Genomic DNA, 23,135 nt, shown 5'->3' on the forward strand with positions numbered 1-23,135 from the left:
CGTATTGAAAAGGTTGTATAAAGCCTGTGGTGGCTCCAGAGGAAACTGCATGCTGACTGGGTCTGAAGACTAAATGCAAGTGACCTCAACCATTGGTTTGTGAACGGCTCATTTGAAGCCTTGAGTTTATCATTTTGGCCAGTGCCTAATTGGTGTTTTGAAACTAGAAGTAACCATATTTGGGGGTGGGCATGACTAAGAGCTCATCCACTGTACCTCCACCTACACCTACGGTACTACATGTCAGTCACACTGTATCCACGCCCCAATGCATACTGTGCTTTAACATCTATTTTACTGCTAATGGAACCATCATTTACTAAATGAATGTAATGCTATGAAGAAGACTTGAAACTAGAGATTGTGACCATGAACTCCTGGGGTAATGGGGGTTCGTATACGGTGATCTTACCAGACCCTCTTGAGCCTCCCCATACAAAGAATCGCATGAAGACAAAGTGTATAGGGAATTGTATATTCCATCTTGGGAGAAGATGGGAAAAGGAAACATGATGTATTGTGTCCTTTTTTCTCTGATGTAGAGGGCAATGCATTTCCTAGGATGGTTGAGTCAAATAAAATTAGCTTCTCATATTTTCACATTAATATTTATTCAATGTTTATCCGTTGATGATGATGCTGCTGACCAAACAACGCTCCACCCCCCATTCCCAATCGCATTATGGTAAATATATCCCTACCACATTTGTCCCACAGGGCCGACAGGATCCCAATCCCATCTCAGCTCTCTATACCGAGATAACAAAAGAGGAAAAACCATGTGGTCTTTGAAATGCAGAGCAGAGTGTTTACCACATCTGTTCTTCACATAACAGTGAATGCAGATTTTTTTCATACTGTTTTTCAATTAATGTGAAACAGTCAGGTGGCAAAAATTACACACCACAGCAGTCCCGTTTCTCTCTCTCTCTCTCTCTCTCTCTCTCTCTTAGTCCATCTTATGTGAACCCGGACAATACTTGGCAAGTTGAGCACCAGAACCTTTAGTTCTCCAGCACCAGCACTTTGCAGCAGTATTTTATGTTGTGACTGAGCATGACCATAAGGAAGGCAGGGAGCTGTAAACGTATGGCTTTTCCATTATAGATAAGAGCCACAGAGAGACAGAGAGAAGCAGCATAGTGCATGTCCTTGATTTAGCAGCATTGATCCCTATCTCTAGCCCCTTTCATTTGCTATGTGTAAAAGTGCAAAACTGTGGCTCTATGCAGTGTGTGTGTGTTGGGGGCCCTATGGCTATGCAGAACTCAGGCAGAGATAAGGTTATCAGAACACACCTAACTGATATGATTGGCAAGGTGACAGGAGGCCACTGTGGACCCCGAGGGGTAGACTTACCCCACACACACACACACACACACACACACACACACACACACACACACACACACACACACACACACACACACACACACACACACACACACACACACACACACACACACACACACACACACACACACACACACAGTGACTGACCTTAAAATAAGTTTAATCTTTTGTTTATCCCCATCACAAATGGAGGCAATATCTGCGTGAAAGACCACAGAGACGTCAAACAGCCATTCAAAAGATGCTTATTATTTTCACCTAGTGAGCTATCGCTTTTGATAACAACACTCACAAGAGGGACAGAGGCGGAAAGGGTTGTTGGGGGTGGAGGAGGAAATCAGGAAAGAAAGAAAGAGAGGGTGAAAGGATGACAACTTGGTGTTGGAAAAGCAGGGGTGCTTCTGCATCTCCGAGATAGCCAAAGTCGAGTAGGGAAGAGAGCCACGCAGATAGACAGTGCCACGGAGAGATGGATCTGAAGCAACACCGGGATGAGAGATACAGGGAAAGCAACAATACGGAGGCAGGGATATGGAGAGAAACAGATAGGAAGAAGAGCAAGGGTGAGGGAGGAAGAGATGGATAGCCCCTCGATACTGTACTTGATTGACTGGAAGACTGATGAGTACACATCAGCAGAGGCAGAGAGTGAGGCAATGGACACTCACATGCAGAAACACAGCTCCTGGAGCATGCTCCTCAAGTTGATTTGAAAGCAGCTGTTTAACAGTAGGAGAATCTTTTTTTGTTTAGAGAAGAGAAGAGGAGAGAAGATGCTTTGAAGCTCAGTGATTGCAGGATGAGACACACACAGCATAAATGTCAGTTGCGCAGGAAAAAACTGAAATGAAATAACACTTTACTGTTCTCACTACGCTATCACCGCCGTATTTCCTCTGCCTTTATTTCCTATCTCTATCTAAATCGTATTTCCACCACCTTTTATCCCTGCTGTGGTCTCCAATGCTGGTAAAACACCTCCCTGATAAATGTCCCCACGTATTCATCCCCTCACTTTATCAGCATGCAGAGGAAAAATGAGTTGTGCAGGACCGGCAGGAAAGGTGGCAGAGAAGAAGGAGAGGAGAGAGCTGAGAGGAAATGAGGGATATGAGTATTAGATGACCGGAAAGGTGAATAAAGCAGGGGGTTGAGGGAGGACGAGTAAAGCGGGAAAATGAGGATGGCGAGCAGCAGGAAGGCGAATGAGCCAGGGATGAGTGCAAGCAACTGAAAGGATGGTGATGAGATGGATGCATGATGCAATGTAGGGACGGGTGATACAGTGAGGGAAATGTGATGAAGGAAAAGACGAAGGAAGAAGGACAGATTGGTAACAAGAGGGACAGAGGACGGCAGCATGGAGGGAGAGATGGATCGGTTCTACTTTAGCCAACCCGTAGGAATGGATGAATGTGTGTGATGCATGATGGGAGCCAGTGCAATAAGACAACCAATCACAGACTTTGGTCTAAATGGCATAACCAATCATGGGCTGCCATCATGCCTCCACATTTCAGAAAACCCTATGCATCTTTTACCCAACAGAAAACCACAAGCTGCCCTGTTTATGTGTGTTTTCATGTGTTTACTGTGCTATATGTTTTTTTTTTTGTGAGATCAGATTAGCAAGTGTGTGTGGGTGTGTGTGTTTGTGTGCCTATGTCTGTAGTCCGAAACCTATACGTCTAACTTACATATCCATATCTGTGAGGCTGCTGGTCTGTCAGTGGATCTCCTCTAGTGCTCTAATATTGCGATATAGAGAAGCGCTGAACAGGCAAAACACAGCAGCAGATTGTTCAATTTAAGTTTGCATTGTGCTGGATAATACAACAGCAATCTAAGCCAAGTGCCCTGAAGTGCACTTAAGAGTCTTCTTTGATGCAAACACTGAAAACCGTCCATCATAACAGCTATTTCAAAGCTCAATGTTGAGTCGAACAAAAGAAATTTCTCTTGTACCGAATGCAGTGCAGTTTTGACGTTACAAACAAAGCTCATTGTCTTGAGTAAGATAATGGCACTTTGGGGCATTTTTTTTTTTTTCAATCAAGACGACACATTCTCAAATCTGACCACTTATTTTCAAACTCTTCACGCAAATCGCACAGCAGTGATCGATGTGGACTAAAGGCTGATTTATGTTGCCTTAATGTCTAAAAAAAAGATATGTTGGTTTCAAACGATGAAAGATGTCACACTTGCGTCCTTTACGTTGGCACGGTTGTTAAGCAAAAAATCCACCGGGGGGCAGCACATATTCGAGCCTTTTTGGCAACAACAAACATGTGTTTCACAGACTGTGAAAGAGGTTCTGATAATGTACATTTTAAAGGAGACATATAATGCTCATATTCAGGTTCCTAATTTTAATTTGGGTTATTGCTTGAAAATATTTACATGCTTTACTGTTCAGTAAACACATCAGTTTCCCCATACTGTCCATTCCTGCAGCTCCTCTTATCAGCCTCTGTCTGAAACGCTTGGTTTTAGCTCCCGTCTCTTTAAGCCCCCCCTCCCAATAAAGCCCAGTCTGCTCTGATTGGCCAGCTGACCCACTTTATTGTCACTGGTCAACCGCTTCCAGCGCAAAGTTATCTCGCTCTTGCTTTTTTGTTCGGGCATGCCAGACTAGGCACTCAACATGCTTGCTGCACTTCTGTAAGGTGGTGACGTCACCATCTTTTGGCCGGACTACTGACAAAGCATTTAGGGAGCTCCAGGAGCAGTGCTCCTGAAAAACAAAAAAAACTCCTTCAAGGAAGAGGCAAGGTTGGAATTTCTTCCTCATGACGTGGACAATTAAAGAATGGGTGGAGACATTAGGCTCCCGTCATCTACGTATACATATATGAGCCTTAAACTGTGAATCAGCTGCTTTGACAAGGTGCATTCAACGGCCACATCTTTCAACATGTACTGTTTTCTCACTGCACCTCAACCACCAACAAAACACTGCTTTGCAGTCCAATGTTGACATGTTTATGTACTATTTTCTTAATTTAGTGTCACTTTGCCTGACTCTGGATTCCTCAGCCCCTAAGAGGAATTTGTTCCCTGATGGTCGAGGAGCGTTTATGACTAGCAGCCACAAGATCAGAGTGATCAGAAGTCCCTCTTACCCCTGATTTCCACAGGATGCGGAACGGCTGCGAAACGGCGACGGAGCGGATAGGTGTCAATTAAAGTCAATGTGTGTATTTCCACTGACTCCGCACGGCTCTGTCACAGCTCCGACGCTCCGCAGCCCTCCGGAGCACATACACAGGGCTTCTATTTTTGCCGGACGCCGGAGCACACACGCTACAATTCAGCGCAAAACAGGTCGCGCGGGACAGGAAGTTGAGCACAGAAACAAAAATAAAACATACTTTAACTGTCAAAATAAAATACACCGTGCTCACGGCGGATCATATTCCCCTGCGCTACACCTTGAAAACGTCTTAATGGGCGGAGACAGCCCTGAAGTCAACAGGTCAGAGGTTTTCACCGACCAGTTCACCCCATTGACACCATGGATGAGGAGATGCTGATTATTCAAGTCCAAAATCACCAAATCATTTATGATGGAAATAACTTGTTGGTTTGTGATTGATTCTCTTTATAGAAACTACACCCTGTTATATCGCGCGATCACACGTGAATTCGCGAGCTCTCGTGGGTTCTCGTGACGACATGGCCGCACCGCAGCGCACCACTGTGGCGGAGGCGGTGGGGATTGGCGGACGGCGAAACACGCAACCGACACGCTGCGCCGCCGTTCCGCCGCCGTTCCGCATCCAGTGGAAATCCAGGGTTAGACATGATAAAAGCTGGATGTCTGGACATTTCTGTAGAAGATTACCAGGAATGGATCAGGTTCCCAGTCGTATTGTTAAAGAGGACATAAGGTTTGATCTGGCTTAGAATATGAGGCCAAACGCAGAAGACAGGGGTGAATAGCACTGTTGTATTTCTATACATGTACTATATGTATAATGAATATTTCACATTAGATTACGGGAGTATAAACCAGTTTTGTTTAGTTTGCGTGGAATCACTGTAAAATGAACTACTTAGTACATGTCTTAGTAATGCACACATTCAAACTACTGTAATATACCAGAATGCCACGTTGGTCTTAGGGAGATTTAAAAATAAAATGAGCATAAAATAATTATTAACAGCCTGTCACTTTTTCTTTTTACACACAAAACAGCCGTTTCAAAATTCTGCGTGTGTGAGAGAGAGAGATAGTGAGAGACAGAGAGAGTGAGAAAGAGAGACATTGTATGACACAGTATTCATGGGAGGTGTGAAGGTCAAAGCATCAGGATGTGCTGTAATTGTGGGAGACGTTTTAATTAAAGCTTTTTGAGAAGGTTTTCCAGGGGTTACAGCTCGTAGGCTGCAGAATGATCCTACTGTCACAGAAACTCACACAGACTGACGTGTGTGTGTGTGTGTGTGTGTGTGTGTGTGTGTGTGTGTGTGTGTGTGTGTGTGTGTGTGTGTGTGTGTGTGTGTGTGTGTGTGTGTGTGTGTGTGTGTGTGTGTGTGTGTGTGTGTGTGTGTGTGTGTGTGTGCATGCACGCTTGTACTTGTGTACCTGTCCAGCAGTGGACCTCTGGGTATACACTGGGACTTAAAAAGTACAACAAGTTGCCTGAGGATTGACCTCAATACTTCGAAATGATCCTGTTACTCCAGTGCCTTTGCACTTGGCCACCATGACTTGCCAAATGTAGTCCGAAATTTTCCTTTGTAAAATAGACAAAGGTAAAAGTAAAAAGCTCCAAGAAAGAGTGAAACAGTCTTTAACTAAACAACTCAGTGTGTTAGAGGACTTAGAAGTGCTTAGAGGAACATTTTCATGAGGCTCAGTGATTTTAGTACTTGAAGTGAAGACTCAAAGGCTCAAATGATCGTTACCAAATGGCTCAGGCAGTCATGAGAGTATTGAGGTCAAGGGGATACATCACTGTGAAGCTCACTGGATTTTCCAAAGAAAAGAGCTCTGATATATTAAGTGCCTGGTCAAACAGATTCAGAGGTCAGACGACCATCGAGTTTGGAAGTCACGAGTAAACACTTTTTCTAACAAATTTTGGTTTTGTCTTGTGTATCATCCAATACACCTCAGAACCGTCTGACCAAATAGCTCAAGATGTTACTGGAGTACTCTGAAGTTTTGATGAAGGAATTTCAACACCCCTCCCTACCAACTCTACGAAATGTAGATCAAGTATGTCTTCTATCAAACAACATATTGTGTTTGAGGACAGCTCGGAAGGATGTGGTATTGAAACCCATCACCAAAGACTGGAAAGCGTTGAGAAAGAATCTCCCTGTTCAATCAGTATCTTGTTGGGTTTGTTTGCAACCACGAGGCCCTGGTAGTGCAACGTCTGGTTAAGAAATCTGCCCATTTACGGTACTTGGAGCGACAAACTAATCCTGCAGGGTCATGCATAGTTAAAAGGATCCATTTTTGAAAGACATCAAGGAACTCTTGGAACTCTTATTTCTCTTTTGTTTTATAAAATGACTAAAAAAATACCAGTTCACATTTGGTCAGATAGTCCAAAAGTCCACTGTTGGTGAGGCAGGGATGTATGTTTGTGTGAATGAGCGTGTATGTGTGTGCACACGTGTGCATGTGTGTGCTCATGCGTATCAACATGGGGAGACAGACAGCTCGAATCCCCTGGCTCTGTTGTGACAAGCTTGTTTGAAATTGTCCAAAATTGATTTTTTTCCCCCTCTCTATCTCCTAATTGCTTTTTTTTCTGGCATATTTTCCTGCTCTCCCTCCCTTCCACCAAGACCTCCTCCCCTGCTTCTATAAAACAGCACAGTTGGTTTCCAGAAGACGAATTGCTTCTCATTTTAAGTCAGGTAAACATTTTGGGGAGGTTTGTTGTGCTATTTATGAGCCAACAGAGACCTGTGGCATAAAGTCGTTTCAGGGAAGAAATCAGCTCCCAGGACTTGATTTCACTGTGAGCTAACACTATAGCTTAGGCTCAAACTCAAAATAACACAAATCAAGTGTTTGCTAAAAATCTATTAAAAATAAATGGCAAAAAAATGAATTATTCAATCCTCATATGGATGCATTATTTTTCAAACTGAAGGGAAACAAGACTAAAGAGTCTGCAGCCATGCTTGCACCTCTGTGAGAGTAGACATTACACTTTACACCTGCTGTGACTGAATGATTGTAACAGATCTGCTTAATGAAGTCGGTATCAGTACCAAGCCAGTGTACTAGATAAGCACATATTTTAATTATTGAGCACAGATTGAACAAAACAAATGAAGACGTCTCTGTCTACTCATCGAAAAAAAAACATTCAAAGTCCTCAGCAAAACAACCTGTGAAGTTTGAAGTCGATCGAATGAGGTTGTCATGAAAACTGAAAGACAGACAGACAGACAGACAGACAGGGAATCCTATGGTTATGTTATGCAATACAGTTCACTCTGTGAAGGTGTCTGCCATCTGGATCACTGAAGGCCAGGATGGAGTTTAGCTGCAAATAGAGCCCTTATCACACCATCCCCAGCATTACAGCAATCATTCACTGGTCATGGCATGTGTGTGTGTGTGTGTGTGTGTGTGTGTGTGTGTGTGTGTGTGTGTGTGTGTGTGTGTGTGTGTGTGTGTGTGTGTGTGTGTGTGTGTGTGTGTGTGTGTGTGTGTGTGTAGCTTTGTTCTTGCCTTGTGTCCTCACAATGTGCTGCAGTATTGATTCCTGATGGCCAGAGGCTGGCTGCCTATTGATCCAAGTGCTTCCATAAACATGTTGAGATGACTTATGGTGTGTGTGTGTGTGTGTGTGTGTGTGTGTGTGTGTGTGTGTGTGTGTGTGTGTGTGTGTGTGTGTGTGTGTGTGTGTGTGTGTGTGTGTGTGTGTGTGTGTGTGTGTGTGTGTGTGTGTGTGTGTGTGTGTGTGTGTGAGAAACTATACGACTGTACCTGGATGATGGGATGATTGATAGAGAGGCTGGACAGGCTCCAGGAAATACCAGAGTAATTCTGCCCGCATAAAATCATGAAATAGTATGGTCATGTACAAACAAGCTCAACAGCACACCAGGGAAATAAAAGCTTTGACCATTTAGCCAAAACAGAGTATCTCATTAAGAGCATCAGTCAAAAGCCTGGGAGAGGAAACCATCCTCATTCCAGATAGTGCTGGCCTAAGCACTTAACCGGACAGATTCCTTTCCGCCACATCTGAAGGCCACAGAGATTAATCCAAACGTGTGTGTGTGTGTGTGTGTGTGTGTGTGTGTGTGTGTGTGTGTGTGTGTGTGTGTGTGTGTGTGTGTGTGTGTGTGTGTGTGTGTGTGTCCCTACTTGGTTATGTGGCAGAATGTAGGCCCTAAACCATCATTGTTAGGACATTTTGACTGGAAAAAAACAATTTCAAAGGGCTATTTGATAATTAAGACCATGGGTCAAAAAGTAATTAGAAACAACAGAGGCACTTTTCCATGCTTGTGACATGATTCAAAACGTGTGGGAATCATTGCATGATTGGCTGAGTTCCAAATCCATAATTAAATAGATTTCTTCTCTTTCAAATCTAGTTAGGAGTAATCTTGAAGAGCAAGCATACTGAATTGCTAGTTAACAATATCATCATTACAAAATACTATACACATCAATTAGGCACAAAGAATTCTCTGCACCTTTAGAAGGTGTGATTCTGTTTTGGACTGGAGACCTTGAGTTCATCACTTTTCCACCATGTGCAAAAATAAAGCGTTATTGACATCAGATGATGGACAATGAGTTTCTTCACAGGACTGTGTGTCTGTGTGTGTTCTGTGTTTTATGTATTGTTGTCGAGAGAAAATTAATTACTATGTCATTACAATAAATGACAAAACTGTCCACAGAGGGTTTCCTGATGTACATTAAGCAAAATGTACTAGAAATGACTACATATAATTCTTGCAGTGAAGCCTTTGAGGGAATTTAACAAAAGGTGCAGGCAGGGAGAACCCAAACAGAGACTCCAAGACGGATGATGCAGGGAAGCATCTTTAACAAAAGAAACTAGGCTTACAGGGGATAGGTATACAAGCAGGCCAGTGAGTTGACAGGCAGGAAGGTTCAGGCAACAGGTAACAAACTACTAGTAGCAGGTTTTCAGGGAAATGCACAGGAATATAAGCAGACAGCAGATACACTGGGAAAACACACCGGAACATAAACAGGTATCAAAGTTGAAGCAGCTGACAAGAGGGAAAATGTGAAAAGTGGAATTCTAGACAGGAAAAGAAGTCAGAGGAGATCAGGTGGATGGATGGAGAAGGGCAGGTCTGGAGAGATGAAAGACGACATGGCTTGAGAGAACCCAGGGGAACTGGGACATGGAAGTTGACATTAAGTTTATTTGCAGAGCTGTTTATGCTTTGCAGGGAACTGGAAATGATGCTAATAAAAGTGCTGTGCTGGCATTCAAATCCACCTCATAATGATCCAAGTTCCCTGACTCCATCAACAAAGTACGATAAGAGAAAAGATCTTGAGGCAGTCATAATACATGAATGGTCATACAGTAGATGACAACCTTATAAGTCATTATACAGGTGTTTGTGTGTGTGTGTGTGTGTGTGTGTGTGTGTGTGTGTGTGTGTGTGTGTGTGTGGTTTACCTGTTTGGCCTTAGGTGGTGGGTACAAATTTAAAGAGCTCCTCACATGAGGGAGTATTGATGTGGGGAGAGGTATGATCGTAGTCCTTGATGGTCTCACAGTACGACATCATTACCGTTACTGCTCTGTGTGCATGCACTTATTATTTGCATGCATTTAGCCGTGTGTGTGTGTGTGTTTGTGTTGAATATTAATTTGTGTGTTCGTGTGTCATACCATGGGAAATTATGCTGATTGCCTCAATGAAGCAGGCATAAATCCTATCCTCCACTGTAATCATCTGCAGCAGTTTATGTTCACAATAAATTTTCTTATCACAACTGTGCTAGGTATCTTACAAATCAGACTCTTCCACCTTTTTCACTTCGAGAGGGGAATAAACATAATACGTCCGAGCTCAAACAGTGATATTTCATACTTGAATAATCATCTTTCTTTTGGCTGACATACTGCAGAGAGACTACAAGTCTGTGGCCACTGGGCCATTTTCAGCTCTGGGGGGGGAAATCTATATTAAAGTGAGAGAATGAATTAATGTTTAAGCATCTGCTTCATACTCCTATCGATCAGATAGCCTTATCAGTGATGTTGGACCTATCCAAGCAGAACAGGGATCCTCATGCCACGGGAAAACCTCCCTAGATACTGAAAGGCTGAACATCTGTCCTGAGAATGCTTACAGTTGCAGAGAGCATGGATTCAGACACAAGCTCACATCTGCTTACAGAAATGCCAGGCAGTATTCAGGGAAATTAAAACAACCCCCATCCTCTGTACTTCATCTCAGATCCAGAACTGTTCCTCAAACACACACGGTAAATATTACACAGAGACAGGAGTTTGCCAAAATTTCTTCTTTCTCACCCTCAACAAAGAGGGAAGGCACAGAATCACGGACATTGTAGCTGCCAGCACTGCACTGGTTGTGATGCACACAGTAGATGGAGGAGAATGTTTGAACTTGATGTGCGTAGGCTCTGTAGAAACAGAGTTAGCTTTACTCGGGGCATAAGGAGACAGAAAGCAACTGATGCAATTATGGGATCTGACATTTTAACACCCACCCTTGTTTTAACACGCACACGTACATTCGCTGATATAGTATGCACTCTCTCTATAGAACGAAGGATTGACATGTTCGGCTGCGAGAGGAAAAACAAAGAAATGGAGTCTTGCCTCTTCCCACGCACGTTATCTGTATGGATGGCATTTGTGCTTTAGAACAATACAGAGTGGTTTGGAGAGAGCAGATTAGCGTGTGTGCGTGTGCTCTCGTGTGTGTGTCAGTCTGGAGCCCATCCATCTCAGTTTCGCTCCTGGCCTGTCACAGCAGAACTCAGATAGGAAGGCTGGCTGAGGTTAGCAAGCAAATCCTTGCTTTAGGCATACAGCACTTTCCATCACATTTAGGTGTTCTATTAACTTTACAAATTTGTTAATTGAGAATTATAATTCAAAGTTTGCGTCAGATACATAGTGAATCAGATAGGTACCATCTAATAAAACATGAAAAGTTATTCGATTTTGCCATTGCGAGGAGTCACTTGGGAAGGAAATCAAGAGCACTAAGTGAACTTGAGAAGGCCAGGCCTCGTTTAACACAAACACAGATTCTCAACGTCATAGCAGTGTCTTCTCCATCCCACAAGGAGGTCAGTAGTTTGAAGGTGGAAAACTTTATTTTTAACTTTGTTCATTGTCAGAACAAAAGTTTTATCTGCAAGTGGGACAGAATGAGTACAGCTGGAGCTGCACGACCAAAGTGAGGCTAATCAAAAACATGGATTGGCTTGTGTGTACCAGCCATTTTGGGAAACTATGACCTGTACCTTCATCACAGCTCACCATAACTTATCTCATATCGGTTAAGTCATATCATCATAGCCATGGAGATGCAGAAGAAGCCAGCCCGCGCCATGTGAGCATACACCAAGTTTAACAGAGCAGTATACAGCCAGCAATAAACACAAACAAGCCAGGAAAAAGACAATGCAATAAAGATTCAGAGTTTCCCCACAGTGGATTGCACTTCACCAATCACAACAAAGAATCAGAGCCGGCCATGGCAATGTTGGCGCCCTAGGCGAGATTTTGGATCAGCACCCCCCCCTATTATTTGTCCGACACTTATCACCACTTGCAATGCAAGAAATTAAACAGTGTACAACCTCTAAGATGTGCAATACTCAATAACATATAATAATACAAGTATTAATGATGTATTAGTTACGTGTCATGAATAATTCAAGAAACTTTTGAGAACTGTTTAGAATAATTGTATCATTTTCGTATGCGTATTTCTGTTATTTAAAGAGTTCAGGGCTGAGTTAGAATTTGGACCCAAAATGCAGACGACCAGACTCCATGGAAGTTTTAACATATTTAATAGTCTTTCAAGCAGTGGAGGGTGATGATTGCGGGTGGCGACGTTGAGCAGTGAAGTACAGAAGCAGGAGCAAGGCAGCGTGAGTTCGGCAATGGTTTAGTTACTGAGTTCCAGGCTTGTGCTGAGTTCCAGGACTCATACCTGGCACTGCCGGCCTCAGAAACCGAGCAAACGATCAGGGAAGGGCAGAATCAGCTTCGGGAAATTCACTGGACAAGATCTTGACGAAGGTCATAGAAGAAACGGTCGGAGTGTTTAACCACGGTGGAGACTAAACAACCTGGCCACGAGTCACAGGTGTGCGGCCCAGCAAGGAAGTCGGGAAGGCCACGCCCACTTTTTGTTCGCACCGCCGCCCATGGATGACGGCGCCCCCATGGCATCCACCTATGCCCAGAATACTGTTCCCGGACCCCTGAGTCAATTTCTCAGTCAATATATACAATGTCTGCCCTAAAGACGGCTTGATACGTCGTGGGTCCGTTTTTCGTCGCCCAATAGTCAGTAGGAGTGGTACCTCACTGTCCGGTTTGCAGCTATGTTTGTGTGCGGAACCCGGCGTTACCTGCGTTTCCCGGAAGAGAGGGGCAGCAGACGAACGAGCAGGGCCGTGAACGCAGGGAGAGTGTGGGTGAGATGTGGATATCAGCTGGATCCGGTAATAAGGAAGTTGGCATACAACGGACTGGACCACGCGATGCCAGGGATTGACACAAGCCAGCGACACTGGGACGGTCCGACTTCTTCCTCTGCGTGTGCCTCTGTGAGTACGCGCCATCTTCCTTTTTTAAATCAGCCAGTCATCGGGCTCGGAGGGTCCGCGTCATGAGGGGTATGTGTCCTTAAAAGGGCAGGTCGCCACTATATGTTTTAATGCGTCCCTGTACATTAAAATCCATCATATATTAAAATAACCATATAGTTACTACTGTTTTCACCCAAGCCTTTATCTTGTTCCATTTTTTTTAATCAACATGTATTTCATATTTCTCAAGTAGTGGCATTTAAGGAATATTTCTTCATATCACCGAAGATCAAAAACTTACTCTGAGTATCATTTTTAATTTGCCACGTTTCTTCTCCTGATTGAGAACTCATACTAGAGCTTTGGTTTTTCTTTTTGGACTTTTTGTTAAATCTTTGTTGACTTTTGATGTACGTTGTTCTGTTTTTTTTTGTTTGGTCATTGCACGTCTTCGCTTTTGTGAAGTTACTTTTCTTGTGATCTCTCGTGTTTGTTGCATCTTGAGTTTAATAGTTTAGTCTTGTGTGCCTCTTATTCGGATACTTCCCGTCTTTGTTCTGTTTCCCGTCCTTGTGATAGTCTGCACCTGTCCTAATGTGTTTTGCCTGTGTTCAATTATTTCTGCCTCCCTTGTGTATATATTAAACGTGTTTCCCGTTGTCTGCCAGTTCGTCTGTTCCGCTCTCCTCTGATGTCTCCTGCTATCATCTGTGGATCAGTATTTTTGGGGGGTTCCAGTTTGTCTCTCTAGTGTCCATGTTTGCTTTTTGCTCTTTGAAGTTTGGACTTTTTGTCAGGATCCGACTCTTTCCCCTTGTTCTCCTGCCTCCCCTACCCTCTTTGCCAGTGTCCCCAGTCTGTACTGTTTGTGTGTGTGTGTGTGTGTGTGTGTGTGTGTGTGTCTGGAGCTGGGTGTCGCCATGGTCTCTGCTCTCCTGGATGCAATCAAGCCTGCACAGCTGCTGTAAATCCTGCCATCATCTCACCTTCAGTCTGCAGTATTTAAGACCGGCTCATTCTTCCACTCATCGCCAGATCGTACAGTCACCTTCCGTGGTATTACGTCAGGTGTCAGTTTGTTTCATGTGTTTAGATCAAACTTCCATGTTTAAGTCGACTTACCTTGATTCCCGTGTGCTCCAGGTCCAGTCCCCTGTTTTTTGCTGTCTTGCCTCGTCCAGCGCTCCACCTCCAACCTTCAAGTTACCTGCCTGGATCAAGTCCCCGGAATCGCTCCCCAGCTCACCTCTTGGGTTGAGCTCACCAGCCCCGGATCACCGCCGCACAGCCTGGAACTCCAGTCCTCCATTTTGAGTGTAAAATAAATGCCCTTTTACTTACTTCAACCATCTCCCGGTTTTCTGTGCATGAGCGCTCTGCGTTTGAGTGCAGGCCTTCTCCGTGAGAGATCATAACACTTTTTACTTTGTCTGCCTGCCACCAGCCTATCATCACCCCTGTAAAACTTTTTTTATTAAAATTCACCTACCTTATCCTCACTACCCTGACACTCTTCCATGCTGCGTCAATGGGAGGCGGAGCACGTGTAGGAAATACAAGTCATCCTTACAGAAAATCATTCACAAGAACAGAAACAGATCACTTAGCTTATCAGCATGGTTTCCCATTATTAGACTCAAATTTCAATTTACCCTGAGTCACCTCTGGGTATTTGTTTATCTCTTCACGTTCTAAAAGCCTATCCCTCCACTCCGTCATTCGTTTGCTAATATTGGAATGAAGGATGGATGACTGGGTGATGCAGAATGGTTGATGTCAGCAGTGATTGCATATGTGGAGCAACAGGATTTGAACCTTTTAAACTAATCTGACATTAGTCAAATTGCCAAAAAACAGCTCTTTCAACAACGTTTAATCCATATCGCTAGGGTTGGGTAAACATACCAGAGATAATATGATAATATGTTTTTAAGGTATTTAAAATCAGCACATATTTGCTACAGCTAGATAAGAAGATTGCAAATCCTAAATGCTTCGCTTTTTTAACACAGTACTTGTTAGCAGCTCATGTGTCCTCTAATTTTATCCCTGGTCTCACACGACAGATGCTCATCACTGACTGTGTATATTTGTATAGCTGGCCTAAGGCTATAACACTCCACTGCAGTGACCCACAGCTCCGACACCCTCATCCCGGGACACTACACACTCTTATGACATACTGATAACCCTTGCTGATTGTGTGACACTTCCACTGATAATTTCTGACAGCATAGGGGCATAAATGGCCTGTAAGTCAATTGCTAGGTCACTGTCTTCAGGGGGTGTGATAGCCCCATCAGGACCAATTCACTTATCAACACACACACACGCACGCAAAAATCTCTTCCTGTGCCAAACTGTAAACAGTTGGGTTTTTTTACAAAGAAGTGAGGCAAATATTGACAACAATAGTAGCTTGGTTTCATGTCGAGCCAGGGCAAAAATAACAACAACAAAAAAACATTTTATCGACCGACTGTATCAAAGTACAAACTACACCAAAAGAAAATAAATCAAAATACATTTTCTAGGTCTAACTAAGCTCTAAGAGAATAACCAACAAGAGACTAACAAGATTACTAAAAACAGTTCACGACTTTGTGTGCATGAGGAGAATGTCAGGACCACTGTCACCACCGCTTCTTCCGGATGATGTGATGGATTAAAAGGCCCAGCCCCCAGATCAGCCAATCCCCAGTGGCCATGTTGTCATCGCTCAGCCAATCCACGCAGGAGCCGGCACCTTTCAAAAACAAAGACCCACACAGGAAACAAGAACTGGAGTCTCCCACCGCACAAGATTAACGTCAGGAGACTTAACAACCTTGCTTATAATTATTGAAGATGTACTATTCTGATCCTCCAGCCGGCTGCTGTACAGTCCAGCCAAGCAGCTGCTGTTTCTTGTTTGACCTGTGAGACTCCCGTTTTGACGCCTTTGTTCATCATCTGTGATATGAAAACTGTTTACACAGTCAAACATTTAAAATTGTTTGTATGCGTACTGGTCAAGGTGTAGTTTTGAAATCCTAGCGCACCATGGAGTGTCTCTCCTTTGTGGCTGCTGACACTGCTGTTGCTGGTTTCAATCCTCAAACATTGACCCGGATGATTGGAAATGATGAACTCACACCCCTGACTCTTGGTTTAAAGCCACTCACTAGCTAGTCTGAATCAAAACACCAAAACCTGCAGAGTCATGCCAGCTGTGCTGCACAAGTAGTTTATTATTCCCAAGTACCGCACACACACACTTTGCACACTAATGTTGTGCTAAATTCATTCTGTCGGGGGGTGTCTGTGATTCTTTCAAAGCTTTCGGTGAATCACCATATTCTCACGCAACCCTCTGACTTGCTGTCCAATCAAATTAGCATCTCTCTTCTTAGCATCCAGTCCGATTAGCATCTCTGCTCCCCGTGGTAACATCAGCAGCTTTGACCTGCTCCTCTAAAGTGCGGAGATGAGCTCATGGTAGCCACTGTGCATTTCCCCTCCCTCTTTGAAGTCAATGAGCTGATGGATCTGATCCAGGGAGACTTGCTGTCTGCAGACAGCACACCTCTTGAGTCTGTTTTGTTTTCTCCTGCAGAGGAAAACATTGCTCAAGTGGACACGCTGTCAGATTATGTTTTCCAGAACAGACCAAGGATGCAACGCTGCGCTTGCTCGCTCACTCGTGTGCATTGTCATTCAATTCGTCTATCGGCCTGTTTCTGCCTCTTTCTCTTTCTTTCACACGCACACACACACACACACTGTAAGATCTGTCTATGGTGTCAGGCTGCCCTTTCTCTTGAATCACTACACAATACACTGGAGAGCACCCACCAGACACTTGTTCTCTGAGTGTGAGTGGATCACTTCTCAGCACTGTTTGACCATCTAGGGTTCAAGTGTTCAAGCAGATAACTTTTATGATGTCGGAAAGCTCTGTCACTCCGACGTCTGCCAGTGCGCCACTACAAAGTCTGATGGCCTTTAAAGGGGTTGGATTTGTGTGTGTGTGTGTGTGTGTGTGTGTGTGTGTGTGTGTGTGTGTGTGTGTGTGTGTGTGTGTGTGTGTGTGTCTATACAGACTGAGCATCCATCAGGGGGATTTGGTGCCTGAATCTGCAGCTCCATTAAGAATCCAATGGTCCCTCACAGTTGTACTGATTAGAGAGAGAAGAGAATGATTTGGGGGGAAAAGATGGAGGCAGACGGGGGACTATGGCCAATAAGGGTTAGTATTTAATGGCTTCCTTCCTTCCCTACTCAGCTGTCTTCTGCCCTAAAGCTCACTCTGTCTCTCTGTTGTGCCACTGCTTTTCCATTCCTCCTCAGTTCCTCGTTAACATCAATAGCTGCAGCTTCACTCTAGCACTTAGCATCCGCACGTGAAGAAATGTACATGAACAAGCAGAGGCCAGTGGGAAAAATGCAGACCGTGCTGTTATATACATACACGGCACTTTATATCACCCTCAGACCATTTTCCTGGAGTTTTATGGGGTTTCAATAAAGTCTAGTGATTGTGGAGGCAGATCGTCCCCCAGCCCTCATCATAAACAGATTTCTTCTTCACTGAGTTGATGAGGGCCGAAAGCAGAGGAGAGGCTGGAGGAGGGAAAAGGAGAGCGGACGGAGAGGGAACGATGGGCGGGGGGAAACAGGGAAAAAAAGTATTGAGAGCAGCAGAGTAGAAGGAGGAGATGAAGATGGAGGTCAAAGACAGGATGGAGGTGTGTCCAGGGAATATTTAGGGGAGTGAAGGCAGAGCAGTGGCACAGATCAATATGACAATGAGGAGAGAACAACCCAGGTCCACCCACATCAATAGACTCTGAGAACACGGGAGGAAAAAACACAATGCGGAGAAGATGCAACGATCTCAGGAACTGTTAGAAAAAATGTCCTTCCTCTCCAGTTGGGATACTAGTCCAGGTTTGCCTGCCCCCAAGGCCTATATTCATTACTTATAAATGTCATTTTGCCCCAGTAATACAATCAGCAGAATTTCTAGCAAATAGTCTGGCTTGGTTTTGCTGTTAGTCTGTGCCCCACAGCTTGCTGCGAGCAAATACAAGACAATGATTAGGCAACCGCTCACATGCTGTGCACCTAAGAAACCGGAGAACTATACGAATGCAGAGCTCTTCATTTTAAATTTAGTAGAGAGCAGATGTTTTCCTACCACCTGACACACAACCTGTACGTTAAATGAGGTTGATATGCAGAGTCTCCAATGCAGATACACTGAACCTTAATCATGACTGAATCTCTTTCCCACTTGTGCTTTCAGTTATCGTGGGACCAGTATATTTTGATGAAAGATTTTTTTTTTTTCATTTCGTGACTAAGATGGTAGACAGAGTAGCTATGTTAGAAAAACCCTGTAATATTTCTAAAACCTCAAACAATTTCATACCCTATTCATTTCCAGGTATATCTTTAACAAAGCAACAAAGAGAGCTCAATGAAATGAAGGTAAAAAGTACCCAAAACATCTGAGGCAGGTTTAACCATAGAAATTTTAATGTAGGGAGATCTTTCACTCTCACAACTTCCAGTTTGTGTATAGGGAGCGCCTGTGTATAGTATAGTACAGAAGAGATACTAAAATCTAGACAACAGGAAGCACTTGAAGTACGAGAAGGATACAATTCCTTTTGAAAAGCCAAGATTATATTTGAATCAGGAACAAGTCGGGGGGGGGTCCTCTAAGGACTTGCACTAAGGAAATCGATTGCTGTGTCTTTTAAAATGCCGATCACACCGTATTGGACCACAGATCGTGAGGATGAAAACCGCATTTGGATTGACTGATAGATTTACCTCATGCACTCACCTGTAAAACAGTCCATCCTTTATCCTCCAGCCTCAGACCAATCTCTGAGGTGTGGAAGGGGGCAATTGAATTAGCCCTACCCTCCCTGGCCCATCACGAGTGATATGAGACTGGATTCCATTACACAAACTCTATCTAACCCAGACTGCGGCCTATCTAAACCTCATATCCCTGACAACACTCCATACATCAGCCACAGGCTAATACACTCTAATGGGAAGGGCTTCACCCACAGATATACCTACGACCTCTCTCTCTCTCTCTATCTATCTATCTCTCTCTCTCACACACACAATGGTTGCCATTTGTTTGCCTTTCTTTCCCAGAACTTCACTATTCCTGCTGTACTTCTCCAACTTTATGTAGCCTTGTGTGCCTCTCATCTTTTTTCAGCTGTGCTTCCCCTGTTGTATCCATTTATTCAGCGCGCTCACTTGTTATCTCGACTACTTGAGTTCACTCTCTGTTTGCTCTCTCTTTTGCCCTCTCCCCATTGCTGCCGTGTTATCGCGAAGTGACTTGTCTGTTGTGGTGTGTAATGGTAAATTACAGAGCACGAGTGATTAGTAGGTGCGAGCAGGAAACTCTTCAGAAGAGGGTGTGCTCTCATCCATATACATATGTATTCTGTCTTCAGCTTCGTACATCGATACTGACGCTGGATATCATCACTGATCTGCCGATTTGATATGACTTTGATTTGACTTTCTTTTTTGTCTCACATTGCTGGAAATGTACTCAAACACGCATCAACGGCCTTGTCAATAATCCTCTTTCTAGTTTTGTTGAAGTAAGTCATTTCTAGTGCATCCACAGATTTCTCGGTCCCTGTTTTCAGAATGTAATCACATTTTTCTTTTTTAGCCGTCACATATTTACAGCCACATGATCACAAAATTGTTTGAGAATATATTTTCAATTAGAGCTGCACAGTGTGATGTTATTCTGCTGGGTTTTGAGATAGTTGAATAATGAGTTTACATTGCCTCAATACACGCATCCGTCATTTTGTGCTTCAGGAACTTTTGGGGTTCAACAAATCTGTTTAAACCTCCACTGGTTTGTCTGAGCAAACATATCTTCCATCCTTATATGGCAATGCTGGATCCAGCTGCTCTGTACAAACAACTAAAAATTACATGTTTCTATTTTACCATAGGTAATTCATTTCATTAAATCATCAATAGTTGTAGACAGGGTTTCTACTCCCTTATAAATAAGACCCCTGTCTATTCTTCCATTTTATGTAATTTAAATCATATCAATCCATCCCTTGTCAATGCTGAGCCAGGTCTTAAATATGCCTTTGAAATTGAACACTTCCTTGTTTATTCAAGTATTATGTTGTTATGCAAGTTTGCACAGGAACTTATGCTGTTTAAGTGAATATGAATAATATAAGTTATATTCTTGTCAAATTGTTCTTCAGTGTAAAAACCGCAATTATTGTTTGCGTGAGTGATGACGTTAACCTTGGGATCGATGTCTTGTTCAAAGTTCATTTATTTTCAAGTGAACGAATGTCCATCACAGTACATAGACAAACATGTTGATTACCCTGTTGCCTTGGAGTTACAGGTACATTCTGTTTCTGTTTCTGCATGTACCTTACCCTGCTCTGCTGGCCTGTTAAATTCGATGGATAGTTTGCAGTTGGTCATCCATGCCAGCGAGCTCTACTGGCAATGTCAGCGTATATTTCTGACTTAAGTGCTCATCTACTTAAACATTAGTTCCCTCCAGGTTTTTTTTTTTCCTTGCCTGAGCAAAGCAATTTGGTTCAGTCTGTTCAGGAATGAAATCGTTATTGCTGGTTTTCCCTTCTTATCCTTTTCTTGTGAGATGATGACATGCCTCGATGTCCCTGCTGTCCACAGATTCGTAATCACTCTAAAAGAAAAAGCAATCACCTGTATTGGATATAATGACGGTAAAAAAAAGGAAAAAAGATTATGTCCGAAAGATGGCTTTCCAGAACATACAGTTACAGGGTACATTGTAAAAAAAAAAAAAAAAATGTGACAGCTCTTTCTACACCATCAACCAAGCTGTCAGACATGAACTCCATAAAACGTCCAGAAAATTGGGTCCGGACTTCAGTGCATGTCTGAAAGCAGATCCAGTCGATACCGAAGCAGGGAGTGTCATGGCGGGGGTGTTGCTTATGACCCAAGAGTGTCAAGTGTGAAATAACACAGGCCAGCCTTTACTGTCAGGCACATTCTGAACAGGCACTGTTTTTATACTACTACTATTGAAATTTTTCTAACGCCACACAGCGCTGTTTCAAATAAACATCAGCGTTTGTTGTGTGTGAGTATATATATAATTATATAATATAATTGAATTTTTTGGGTTCTTATCTCTTTCAAACCTGTACATGGTTTCACACAGGAGTCTATAAGCACTCATACACATTGTGATATTCACCAGATTCAAATGTCTTTTTTTTAATTTTCTTTTCCCCTGCCCCTGAACGGTCTCTCTTTTCTTGCCTTTTTACTCCGTTTACTCCCTCCTTCCTTCTCTCTCTCTCTTGTCTTTTTGTATTCCTCCCCCGCTCCTCTCGTCTCCCATTCCCAAGACATCTCTCTCCCTCTCTCCTCTGTTTTCTTCCATCCACACATGTCTCTCTCTCCCTCTCCTCCTCCTTCTTCTCTTTCTCTCGCCGCTCTCTCGGAGAAGATCAAAGGCCCGTGTCAGTATCAAGGCTCAGCTCAACAGTAGTGTGGTTGACCTTGGACGCTCACTAACAGCCCTGGAGAAAGAGAGCGGAAGGGATAGACAGTAAGAGACAGGGGAGAAGAAAGAGAGAGGAATCACATATGTTGAGGAATACTAACCAATCTTAAGATTGGAGTATGTATGTAGAGACAGCTGTTTACTTTAAATGGTTTTGAACTGTAGGGGAAAGACTCTTCTTCTGAGCGAGGAAGCAAAATTCCAGGTGCAAATTGATTTTTAAAATAATCCAACAATGTGCAAAAGTCATTTGGTTTCACAGTCAAATCTGGCTGCAAATATCTTAAAATTTCAGGTAGGGATTTTTTTTTGCTGACAGAACAAAAAGAACCAGAAGTTGTTATGCTGTAGTTTATCTAAAAAAAAATTAAAAAGCAAGCATTGAATGCATTTTCAATTTAATATCTAATAACGTGTCAACACAGAACGTTTCATCCATATTTTCCTGCCACCCGACTCGGGTACGTCTGATGGAACAGATATGCTCCTGTTTTAATCAATTCAGCTGTCTATGCCGGCCTACATGCTCATAAACTCTTCACTTTTACATGGCTAACTACAATGAGTTGTGTGTTGGGCTCTCAGCAGTTGTGGCTCAGGAGATGGGACGGGTTGTCCACTAAACAAAGGGTCGGTGGTCCGATCCCAAGCTCTTCTAGTCTGAACGGCCTGAAAGTGTCACCGGGCAAGACCCTGTGCAGTGAAGTCCACTGGAGAAAAGACCACAGGAGAAATAAGTCATAACATTTTACCAAGATGCTGTAGATATCCAGATTTATCAACATTTTTATTTGAATGAAAATATGGCTGCATCTAACAATTGAGTAATCTTTTAAATTACATTACATTCATTTAGCTGACACTTTTGTCAAAAGTGACTAACAATAAGTGCATTTGACCATGAAAAAAAAGTAAGAGAATCATGTGAGTACATGATCATTTATCAAATAGGTTTAAAGACATAGATTTCTTTTTAGTTTCTCTGACTCCAAGGTGACAACTCAGGTGTCTTGTTTCGCCAATCAGATAACCCAAAACGTATGTGAAAAAAAATGAAACTCTTAGTATTTGAGAGGCTGAAAAAAGCAAATGTTTTTATAGTATTTTTGCTTGCTAAAACAAATGTTAATAGTTTATCTAACCATCAATTGAGATTGTTAGAGCTGTAAACTGGTGTGCCGCAGCTCTAAATTTGGAGGAAGCATTCTTCTGCAGTCTTTCTGGAAAGTTTTGAGTGACAGACGCATCAGAAAAAGCACCTTCAGGGTGAAAGATTAAAAAAAGGATCTATGGACAGAGAGTGCATTATCCTTTTTTTAATCTCACTTTGAAGAAGACATTGTTTTTCCATCTCCTCTTCTCCTTACGTCCTCCTATCTGCTCCCCCTGATGTCAGCGCCTCCTCATCAGGGACCGCATTAA

The sequence above is a fragment of the Scophthalmus maximus genome, chromosome 3 (assembly GCF_022379125.1).
Source record: "Scophthalmus maximus strain ysfricsl-2021 chromosome 3, ASM2237912v1, whole genome shotgun sequence".
Classification (NCBI taxonomy): Eukaryota; Metazoa; Chordata; class Actinopteri; order Pleuronectiformes; family Scophthalmidae; genus Scophthalmus; species Scophthalmus maximus.